General features: G+C 40.6%; 1 long non-coding RNA gene across 1 annotated transcript; it reads left to right on the top strand.

Annotated features, from left to right (window-relative positions):
- Positions 1 to 2,719: 2,719 nt before the first annotated feature.
- Positions 2,720 to 10,604, top strand: LOC120395917. The gene is made up of 3 exons (XR_005592887.1): positions 2,720 to 3,006; positions 9,247 to 9,405; positions 10,465 to 10,604. It is a non-coding gene; the product is annotated as an uncharacterized LOC120395917 (long non-coding RNA).
- Positions 10,605 to 11,705: the final 1,101 nt, after the last annotated feature.

Below are 11,705 nucleotides of genomic sequence, written 5' to 3'. Positions count from 1 at the left end.
AAGGACAAGATTAGAATTGGACTGAATTCAAGAACATGAAATTCAATAAAGACAAGTGCAAACAACTTTATTTAGGAAGGAAATCTCAAAAGCACAACTACAGAATGGGGAACAACTGGCTAGGTGGTAGTACTGCTGAAAAAAAGGTTCTGGGGCAGGGTACAGTGGATCACAAATCGAATATGAGCCAACAATGTGATGCATTTGGAAAAAAGGCTAATGTAATTCTGTAGTGTGTTAACAGGAGTGCCAAAGGTAAGACATGGGAGATAGTTCTCCTGCTCTACTCAGCACTGACAAGACCTCAGCTGGCGTATTCTGTCCAATTCTGGTACCACTCTTTAGGAAAGATGTGGACAGATTGGAGAGAGTCCGGGGGGAGAACAACAAAAATGACAAAAGGTTTAGAAAGCCTGACCTATGAGGAAAGGTGAAAAAACTGGGCATGTGTAGTCTAGAGAAAGGAAGACCAAGGCAGGGCCTCATAGCAATCTTCAACTATGTTAAGAGCTGTTATACAGAGGATGTTTACCAATTGTTCTCCATATCCACTGAAAGTGGGACAAGGAGTAATACTGTGCTTAAGTACTGGAATAGGCTACTAAGGGAGGCTGTAGAATACCCATCATAGGTAATTTTTAAGAATAGGTTGGACAAACAGCTGTCAAAGATGGTCTAGGTCTACTTGGTCCTGCCTAAGCACTGGAGATGGACTAGATGACCTCTTGAGGTCCCTTCCAGCCCAACATTTCTATCATTCTATTATTATAAACCCAGGAAATTCAGACTTAAATCTAAAAGAAGTCCACATATGTTGGTTAGAGCTGGGGGGTTTTAATGTATGTTTGGCAAAAAAAAAATAATCTAAATTTTACAATGAAAAAACTGAAAAACTAGGGTGAGGGAAAAGAGAGAAGAAGGTTTTTTAAATGTATTTTATTATAATTTTTTTGTCTTTTCATTTAAAAAAATCAGACAAATTTGAAAGTACAGTTTCAAGGTTTTTGTTTATTTTTAAAAGGACCAGATTTTTTTTTTAAAGTTTCACATGAAACATTTTGGTCAGTTGTAATGCTGAGATATGGAAATGCACAACTGAAGGCACTGAAGCAAATTTATGGCTGCCCTGCAATGACACCGAACAACTTCCATACAATTATAACTAAGGCATTTTAATGTTTGTGGTCCCTCCCAGCTTAAAAGAGGGAAATTTTCTGTGCACCATCAAAGATCTACAACCTATTCTGAAAGACGATTCCTCACTCTCACAGATCTGGGGAGACAGACCAGTCCTTGCTTACAGGCAGCCCCCAACCTGAAGCAAATACTCACCAGCAACCACACACCACACAACAAAAACACTAACCCAGGAACCTATCCTTGCAACAAAGCCCGATGCCAACTCTGTCAACATATCTATTCAAGTGACACCATCATAGGACCTAATCACATCAGCCACACCATCAGGGGCTAGTTCACCTGCACGTCTACCAATGTGATATATGCCATTATGTGCCAGCAATGCCCCTCTGCCAGGTACATTGGCCAAACTGGACAGTCTCTACCCAAAAGAATAAATGGATACAAATCTGACAGCAGGAATCATAACATTCAAAAACCAGTAGGAGAACACTGGTCTCTCAGTAACAGACTTAAAGGTGGCAATTTTGCAACAGAAAAGTTTCAAAAACAGACTCCAACGAGAAACTGCTGAACTAGAATTAATTTGCAAACTAGATACCATTAACTTGGGCTGGGTCATTACACAAATTGAATCTATTTCCTCATGTTAAGTATCCTCACACCTTCTTGTCACCTGTCTGAATGGGCCATCTTGATTATCACTACAAAAATTTTTTTTCTCCTGCTGATAACAGCTCATCTTAATTAATTAGCCTCTTAGAGTTAGTATGGCAACTTCCATCTTTTCATGTTTTCTGTATGTATATATATCTTCTTACTATATGTTCCACTCTATGCATCTGATGAAGTGGGCTGTAGCCCATGGAAGCTTATGCTCAAATACATTTGTTAGTTTCTAAGGTGCCACAAGTACTCCAATTCTCTGTAAGTCTCTCTGAAGGAGAACACCGTTTTTCAATCTCTACTGAAGGAGAAAACATTCATTATGAAGAACAGAAATAATGATCATTAATCCTGAAAAATATTTTAAACACACACACACACACACAGAACTACCTCTCCCTACCAATTTTTATGCAGATGGGCAATGCCTGAGATTGAGCTGAGATCATTTGAAATAAAAGAAGTCTGGCACAGGTTGGTACATTTCTTAAAGGACTTTTTAAAAAAAATGTTCCACAAATTAATGGGTTTATTTGGGTTTATTTGTGCTAACAGTTTATTTGTGCCAAACAATAAGTGGTATAAGTCTGGGGAGAAAGAAGTGTTTTCTTTATATGTATTAGAGATTGAATCCCTACTTTAAGTGCAAAACTCAATTCAGTCTTAACAATCGAGCCATGAGTGGTGCCCTCATAATATTGTATGTATAGCAATTGTTGTACCTACTAGTGAAGTGCACATAGGGGTGTATTTAAACATACACTAAATATACTGAATTTCACCAAGACAGTGAATATCCCTACTCCTATGAAAAATGAAGTGGGATCTTTAGTAATCACAAGTGTTTGATATCTAGCTGCTAGATCTCATCTGAAAGATAGTACCTCTAGCAGCACACTACTCCTATTGCCCTGCTGGGTATTGGTTCAGTATTGACTTGTAGATAGCACTCTTCTCTCACATCACATCCAGCAGCACTTACCCTGGGGTTTCCCTGGAGGTCTCTCATACAAGAAATATAGCAATACCTTACCATACATGATGAATTTAGTCAAAGTTAGTGATGTTCCTCACTCACCCCCATCAGGAGTCTGATCTATATTCTTTCCCTCTTTGCTTAGATAATAGTTTCTGAAGGAGGAATGTTCATTGTGTCAATGGGTTCTTGTTGCCTAGGAACAGTTTTCAATTTGCCACTCTGTAAGTATTTAGGTCACTAGTGAATTAATCTTTTTTAAATTATAGCTATGTAGTCAATCACTAATTCTGAACTACCCCAGTGAGAATTGGCAGTACAGTACTTAGTTCTTCATGGACTGAAAACTTAAACTGATGTTCCACTTCCAAAGAAATTCTGGGGGTCGTGTAGGAGAAGCTGGTTCTTGTTCATAATTAGAAAATGTTAGTGCTTTGTAAAAAATAACTCTGGTTATCTACTCATTAAGATCTAATTTGCCATTATTGTCTAAAAACTTGTCTACACATGAAAATTAATTTGGAATAAAGTAGGGTTTGCATTTCAAGTGGATTAACTACTCCTACATGGATTATATTAATTCATAGAATGGCACTCATTTCAGAATAAGAATGTCCACACATGGGGTTAATCAGGAATAGTTAATCGGGAACAGCTATTCTTGAATAACTCTCCATGTAGACAAGCCCTCTGAAGTCATCGAAAAAAATTCCAATAACTTCAGTGGTCCAGGATCAGAACCAAGGTTGATAATCTGTTACGATGCAGAAAATAAGTTCTCTTTCTTTGAAGCATTATTGATCTTAAGAAGATGTAAGGGTATTTCAAAGTCTTTCAACCTTATACAGATGGCAGAAATGCCCATTACTCCACAAGGGTTGCTAATACCCATCATTCCTGGAACACTTCAAAGGGGCAAAGGGTTTTTTTGTTTTTGTTCTGTTTTAATCTTTTAATTTGCAGGAAAGTGACAAATAGTACTCACTGTAAACCCAAAATTGCCATTAACCGCATTAAAAAGAAGGCACAAGTATGCCACTACTGTATACTAAATAGCAAGTATCCAAGGCCCTTTAATAAATGTAGAAGACTCCCATGGCTCCACTACCCATTACTTAGCCAGGTTGTACAGTAATGAGATAATTGTGCCTTGTTCTTGTCTGTTACAGCTCCATTTTGTTTCTTAAAGCTGCCCCCTTACTCCATTTTGTTCTTGTTCTCCTCTGTGGCCGCCCCTCCCTGGCTGTTAAGTTGTTTACCAGGGCCTCTGCCCTTCTCAAAGGGAGGGCCCCCTAAGTTGTTTAACAAAAGCCATTGCCCTTCTCAAAGGGATGGCCACTTATGCTAAGTGGGACCACTGCCCTGTTCAAAGGGTTAGTCCTGTTATCACCTTGTTAAAACCTGGGCTTGGTGTAGGGTAGGCTCTGTCCAGAGCTGCAAGACCTATTGTGTTTTTAAGATCCTGGGCATGAGTCATACCTCTGGGCTCAGGGCTAGTCCAAACATGCCTATGTGGCTACCTGCAGTTTTTCCCTGCCTGCTCTCCTCCCTGTGAGAAGGGGAGCCAATCAGAGTTACTGGCGGGAAGCTGCCAGGGTTTGCCTTTAAAAACAGACATTTTTTGAACAGACTTCAGAAAGGTTCTTGCATTGTTGCCTGGTCTGATCAACCAGGGGTTCTGGGGGTCCTTTCTCCGCTCTCGTTTCATTTTTGAGCATACCCCCATTTTTGAACCCCCCCCACGAAGAACGAATTGCTGCCTGAGAGATCTCCTGATTATCAAGACTGTACCAAGCCTTCTGATGTTCTTGCTGCTTCTGCCTCTGCTGCTGCCTTGTGGGATGGTAAGAATCCCTCTGTGAAACTTTCTATACTTTTATTTTATTATTTTAGCTGCTGGCTCTGTCTCCCCAGCACACAGACTCAAGCTAAACCTTGGTCTGTGTCCTAAAACCTCTCTTACAATCCCCCCTCCATCCTGGCTGCTGGCTCTGTCTCCCCAGCACACAGACTCAAGCTAAACTTTGGTCTGTGTTTTAAAACCTCTCTCTTAAACCCCGTGGCACTCTGCCACTGAAAATAAGTTTGTGCTGCTGCTAAGTTCTGCTCCTGTGGGCTTTGCCTTGGACTGTTTTCAGCTGTATCCACTGCTGCAGTCACCCCCACCCCCCTCTTTGGAGCTGTGTCCTGGACACACACCACTCAGCCCTCTGGAACTATCCTTAGCATAAGGTGCACCCATTAAGTTAAGTTTAGCATTATAATTTGTAAGTTAGGCTTAGAGAATTGTTGCATTGTGTTTTAATTTCTGTAGTCTTGGTTAAGTTAGCTCATAGATAAGATTTTGCTGTGTTCTGTATAATTGTAATTGTCTGTCTTCCCACTGCAACACCCCCCCAGCTTCTCTGTGTCTTTCTACCTTGTTACACTCTCTCTGCTGCTTAAGTTTGCAGCCTGTTTGCTCTGTCTCACTAAGTTTAAATCTCTAGCATAAAACCCCATTGGTTACTTTCTTCCTTTCTGATACCCCTCACATTCTACATTTACACCACTGTGACACATTTTTACCTAAAATTGTTTGTTGTTTAACACATTTTATCCATAACTGTTAGTTGGTTATATGCTGCTGTGACACACCTTTTTACATAGAAATCGCTAGCTACCTGTTACATTTATACCTCAGTGTTAACTGATTACCCACTGTATTGTATCCTACTGTGTTGTACCCCACTATTGAAACCCCCTTACTGTTTACCAAAAAAAGAAACCCCTGCCCAATTGTCTACCTTAACAACCCCATACCCCTCACTATTGAATTTTCCCTGTTTTTGTATTTTCTTAATAAAGTTTATTTTGCACTCCACCCGTGTGGTAATTGTTCCCCAAGATCCCATATACCTGCAGGCAGGGACAATTCTATCATATATTACCTGAAATTTTGATTTTAATGTGAGACCTATTTTGTCATTTTCCTGGTAATTAAAAAATTCTGTTTACTCCTCACCCTTTAGAGTATTCCAGCAGCAGCCCTTACTGGGTGATAGTCCTGGTCAGAAGATGCCCACATTCATTTAATATTTCTTTATTTATCAATCCCTCCAGCTCCCTCCTGATATCTCTTGCTTATCTCTGAAGTCCCTCCATTTTGTCAATATCTTTCTGGTGCCCGGAACAGAATACGGTATTCCACCTGTGGTCAAACGAAGATCTATAGAGAGGGACTATAGCTGCCTTGCTCGGTAGTGTGGCAACTGTATATGCAGAACAAACTAGCAATTAATTATGCACAGAAGGGTCATTCAAAAGGAATTCAAATGATGAGTGCTATGGGCGGGTATGGAGACAACATTGACAGTGTTCATTCCATTCACACCAAAAATATCCTACCTGCTAAGGTCTTGAATTCCTCAGATTCCACTGAAGTCTTCTAATTCTTAATGAAGCAGTACATAATAACGCATTTGGGACAAGATACAGGCCAGATCGTCTGCTAGTGTGAATTGGTATGGCTTCAGTAGGGTGACCAGAAAGCAAGTGTGAAAAATCGAGACGGGGGTGGGAGGTAATAGGCGCCTATACAAGACAAAGCCCAGAATGTCAGGACTGTCCCTATAAAATTGGGACATCTGGTCACCCTAGGCTTCAGTGAAGTCAATGACAGTATGCTAATTTACATCACCTGGGGATTTTGCCTATTATATTACTGCCATGATATCTAAGTTTATGAGAGCAAACAGAGAGCCAGAGGATAGCCCAGAGGAAAAGGTTTCAGCCTAGACAGATTTGGAATATGTAAAGAGAAATGGTACAACATAAAAAGACTCATTTGCATTGTAAACTTTAGATGTACAAATTGAAATGAAAGACTATACGTATTTGTCAAGCCACATTTAGGTACTAGGACTCAATCTGGAGCACTGTCATATAATCATAAAAATGTAGGGCTGGAAGGGTTCTTGAGAGGTCATGTAATCCATTCCCCTTCACTGAGGCAGGACCAAGTAAACCTAGACCATCCCTGACAGGTGTTTGTCTAACCTGTTCAAAAAACCCTCAAATGATGGGGGCTCCCTAAGCCTTCCTTGGTAACCTGTTCCAGTATTTAACTATCCTTATAATTTGAAAGTTTTTCCTAATTTCTAACCTAAATCTCCCTTGCTACAGATTTAGCCAATTACCTCTTGTCATATCTTCAGTGAAAAATAATTAATCGCCATCCTCTTTATCACAGCACTTAACATAGTTGAAGACTTTATCAACTTTTCTTTTCTCAAGACTAAACATGCCTAGTTTTTTTAGACCTATTTTAATTTTTCTTGCCATCTTCTGGACACTCTCCAATTTGTCCACTTTCTTAAACTGTATCAGAGGGGTAGCCATGTTAGTCTGGATCTGTAAAAGCAGCAAAGAATCCTGTGGCACCTTATAGACTAACAGACGTTTGGGAGCATGAGCTTTCGTGGGTGAATACCCACTTCGTCGGATGCATCTGTGACACACTCCTAGATACATTCTCCCAGTTTGACAGTGAACCATTGCTAATTATTATTTGAGTATGGTTTTTCAACCAGTTGTGCACCCAATTTATAATAATTTAATCTAAACCACATTTCCTTAGTTTGCTTATGAAAATGTCACATGGGACTGTGAAAATCCTTACTAACCTTAGGCTATATCACATTTGGTGCTTGTTTTGGGGATCAATTACAACATTCTTGTAAAGTTTTTAACCTAAATTATTGAGATGTGGTATCAACCTTAACTCCAGCTGAATATAGTTTATTCCTAGACAAAACAGTGGTGTGTTTCTATTGGAACTGTAAGACTCTTATATTATCAGGTGAAATGAATCAGCTTAGCAGCCATAGGTCAGCTGAAGCGGGGGAGGTTCTATGGCATTTGAAAGGATGGTTGGTGCAGCAGATCGAGGGATGTGATCATTCCCCTCTATTCGGCATTTGTGAAGACTCATCTGGAGTACTGTGTCCAGTTTTGGGCCCCACACTACAAGAAGGATGTGGAAAAATTGGAAAGAGTCCAGCGGAGAGCAACAAAAATGATCAGGGGGCTGGAGCACATGACTTATGAGGAGAGGCTGAGGAAACTGGAAGAGAAGAGATGACTGAGGGGGGATTTGATAGCTGCTTTCAACTACCTGAAAGGGGTTTTCAAAGGGGATGTATATAGACTGTTCTCAGTGGTAGCAGATGACAGAACAAGGAGTAATGGTCTCCAGTTGCAGTGGGGAAGGTTTAGGTTGGATATTAGGAAAAACGTTTTCACTAGGAGAGTGGTGACGCACTGTAATGGGTTACCTAAGGAGGTGGTGGAATCTCCTTCCTTAGAGGTTTTTAAGATCAGGCTTGACAAAGCCCTGGCTGGGATGATTTAGCTGGGGATTGGTCCTGCTTTGAGCAGGGGGTTGGACTAGATGACCTCCTGAGGTCCCTTCCAACCCTGATATTCTATGGTTCTATGTGGGGAGTGGATCAGGTAGACAGGGTTCCTGAGGAACCTGGAAGCGACATTGCCATGAAGAAAATCCTACAGCCCACTCCTCTTGGGCAAATTCAGTATTGCTCCAACCCTGATGGAAATGTTGGGAAGTGCGGGAGGTGAGAATTGTGTGTGAGAGGAAATCATGTTTTTCACCCTCCAATCAAGAAGCATTTGTTTTGCAAGAGGAGATGGGGCAGAAATCCAGGAGGAAAACCTCTTTTCTAAAGTCATGTTAAGCTAAGAAGAGGGAAGTTGAGGTTTGAAAGTTATTAATGAGGAATTGTTTTAAATGTGATTCTTGAAGGAGAAAGGAGTTCAAAAGAAGAGAGAACTTCCACGTCTTTGGGTCTGATCCAAAGTCTCCTGAAGTTAATGGCTAAAAACGTCAACAGACTTTGAGTCAGATCCTTAGAGATGTCTGAGCTTTTCCCAAGTCAAGTAGAGGTGACTGGAGAAACTTAGAACAGGGAAACTCAATTCCAGAGGACCAGGCCTGATCCTTTGAATAGAGGATTAATCCCTCGACCCCAGTGATTTTCTTCTATTGTGTTGCTGGGCTTCCTGAATCAAAGCCCCACCTAGAGCTAGTGGTTTGTCACAAGAGAGTTGAGGAAAGTCACAATAGGAATGTCTGTGATCTTAACCTAGCTCAGCCCTGCAGCATCCCTTTATGTTTAAGTTACAGGTATTCCCCATGCCCCAAAAGGTGAAATCCCTTGAATACACCTAAAAAGCTCCTGGTGCAGCCACATTGGCTAATCAAATATTGGGACTTTAGAGGGAGTAGAACTGGAATTTGTTACTAGCTGAAATTCAGACAAGTGTTGATGAAGTGCAGAGGTGTGAAAAAGAAATGGATCATGCAAAGCACAGGGTTTGTCCTCAGTGGGCTGTGGAGTAGCACATCTACCCTTCTTCTTCTTGTTACCTTAGTTCTGTTTTGTTCTTGTTCTTCCTTATTATAGAGAAACTCAGAAGCTGGTTAAATTTCACCCCTACGGAAATGGTTTCCATCACCTTCCTTCACTGGTTACCAAGAGTTTTATGGAGGCTGAATCTGCAGCTGAAATTAGTGTCTCATGCCCAGCAGTATTTGACTGATAGAACAGATTCTCTCCTTCAGAGTAAGGGATTAATCTTCCCCAAACATTTTATTCTGCCTGTTAAAAATACAGGGTACATAACATATGCTGACCTTTTGGAAATAATTAGCAGATGATGGAACCTGAGGGGTATGAAGTTAAAGGCCCTGGCAGATCATCATACCATTATCTAACATTTCTAAGTGACAGTGGTTGAATGTGGCTTATCATTAAAGATTTCCTAAGGGAGTGGCACCAACTATCCCTTTTGTTTTCGACAGGCCGGTAGCTGGCTGAGCCACTCTGAGGGGGACTCTCCAGTCTTAAAGGGCAGCTGATCTCAGAGAGCTCTCTAACATCAGAAAGGGAGAGGATCTTCTTTCTCAAGGGATGCTTCCTCCCATTCCCAACCAGCTGTAGGATGGAGGCTTCTTCTCCCAACATCTGCTTTCTGGAGCAGAGTTAACACAATAACTTTGCCTTCACCCAGAAAAACAAATAAACCAAAAACAGACAAATGTGTTACTATGCCAGAGTACTATAGCTAAGTTGCAATGGGCCAGGGTTGTCAAATGTTGTCAGCCTGCCTGCCTCTTCACTACAGTGACCAGAAATGGGTCTGTTATTCCTTTAAACTGTATTTTCTTATGTTTAGCAAAAGTTATTTGGCTATGTCAATCATAAGACACTGGCATATCTAGTGTATATGTGGCTTATTCTTCTTTTCAGTGAAAAGGAGCATAACAACTTGCCCTACTGCTCCTTCTCTTGGATTCCTGGCTCTCGAGAAGGCTCTTTTGCTAAAGAAACTGTACACGTTTACTGAGTTTCTTAACCAAGATAACATAATAAACATTTACTATTCTTAAAGCTACTCCAGAGGAGGAAGACAACAGTCATTCAGTCACTTATACAGTGCAATCATTCCCTTTTATCAGCTAAATAAATAGAGTACTGAGTGCAAACAGATTTGCCTAAAGATTTTCCTTTCTTTTTAAAAAGCTATGGGCTGAGAGCGCTGCACAGGAAGTGAGCAAGTATCTGGGCTTTGCACAGGAATTTTCCCTGGGTGCTAAAGGTGACAAAATTCTGTCCCCACAGTTGCACCACACCTGAGGAACTGTCCTGCTCCTATTGCTGCAGCCTCAGAGCTACAGTGCACTTTGCTGTTTTGCACTCGTTGTCTGAGTGGGGTTTCGCTTTGGAAGAACTTCAAAGCCTCTCTACACAGTGACCCAGACAAAGCCGCCATGGAAGAATCCCTCTGCGTGTCTTTCCCATTTGTAGGTGTTTCCTATGCTGTTTTAGAGGTCTTGCATTGCCATGCTGCATTCTGCAAAATCTAGCACAACAGGGTCTCAGTATCTTGGTTGGGGCCTCTAGGCACTACAGTTATACAAATAAATACTAATCCAAAATGTTGTCAGTGTCAATGAAAGCTTCACGTCCATCTAAATGCAGAGAATGTTGCCCAAATTATGTTTACTTTGTTTCAGTTTTATGGGTAACAATAAGCTAATGAAAGATTATTTGCAAATTGGAAGGAATAAATAATGTGGACTCTAGAAGAAAACAACTACAATTTCATTTCTGTAACCATCTGTTGAAGTTTACAAATAATATGTATTTATTCTAGGAACCTTTGCTTATCCAGACTGGAAAATAAATCTTTCTTGGCTATATGTAGATATTAATAATAACTAATAATGACACTATGTGTCAAATAACAGGTTGTGGAGCATAACTGGATTTAAGGTGACTGACAGATTAGAAAAGGCTAAAAAAAGACTTAATAGCACAGTCTTACAGGTCTAAAATATGTTCACTTGTCTAATCTTTTTAGAGCAAAATGCGTCAGTTCAAAATTCTTAGCCACACACCCCATTATTGAGCGTACGTCACTTTTCGCTTCAGCCTGTTGTCAAACTTCTTTCATCAGGTAGAACTTTCACAAAGCCAGAAAATTGCATGAGTCTTTACTAAGTCATGTTATGTGGCTCAACAGCTCCCAAGGGAGGGAAATATTGGACAAACTGAGGGTACATCAGTAGTTTCTGGAAGTGACCAGAGATACTTATGAGCAAGCTTCCATGAAACACTTAAAGCCATTTTTCTTCCCTTGGCAGCTTTTATCCATGCAGGGACATCTGACTGGCACACGGTGATATGAAAATAGTCAACTGACAAAACCACTAGATGTTTAGTCCTCTGGACCAGCTCTTTTCTTTTATTACCCTAGCTTTTTCAAAACCTCTCAAGTATGTCTCCATTAGCCTCTTTTCCCACTCACCCTTTTAGTGTCTGATATTTATTTCTCATACACAAGCTTTCAGGATGGAGGA

This window comes from Mauremys reevesii, linkage group 1 (assembly GCF_016161935.1).
Source record: "Mauremys reevesii isolate NIE-2019 linkage group 1, ASM1616193v1, whole genome shotgun sequence".
NCBI lineage: Eukaryota > Metazoa > Chordata > Testudines > Geoemydidae > Mauremys > Mauremys reevesii.
This window is presented reverse-complemented; position numbering and strand designations above follow the sequence as displayed.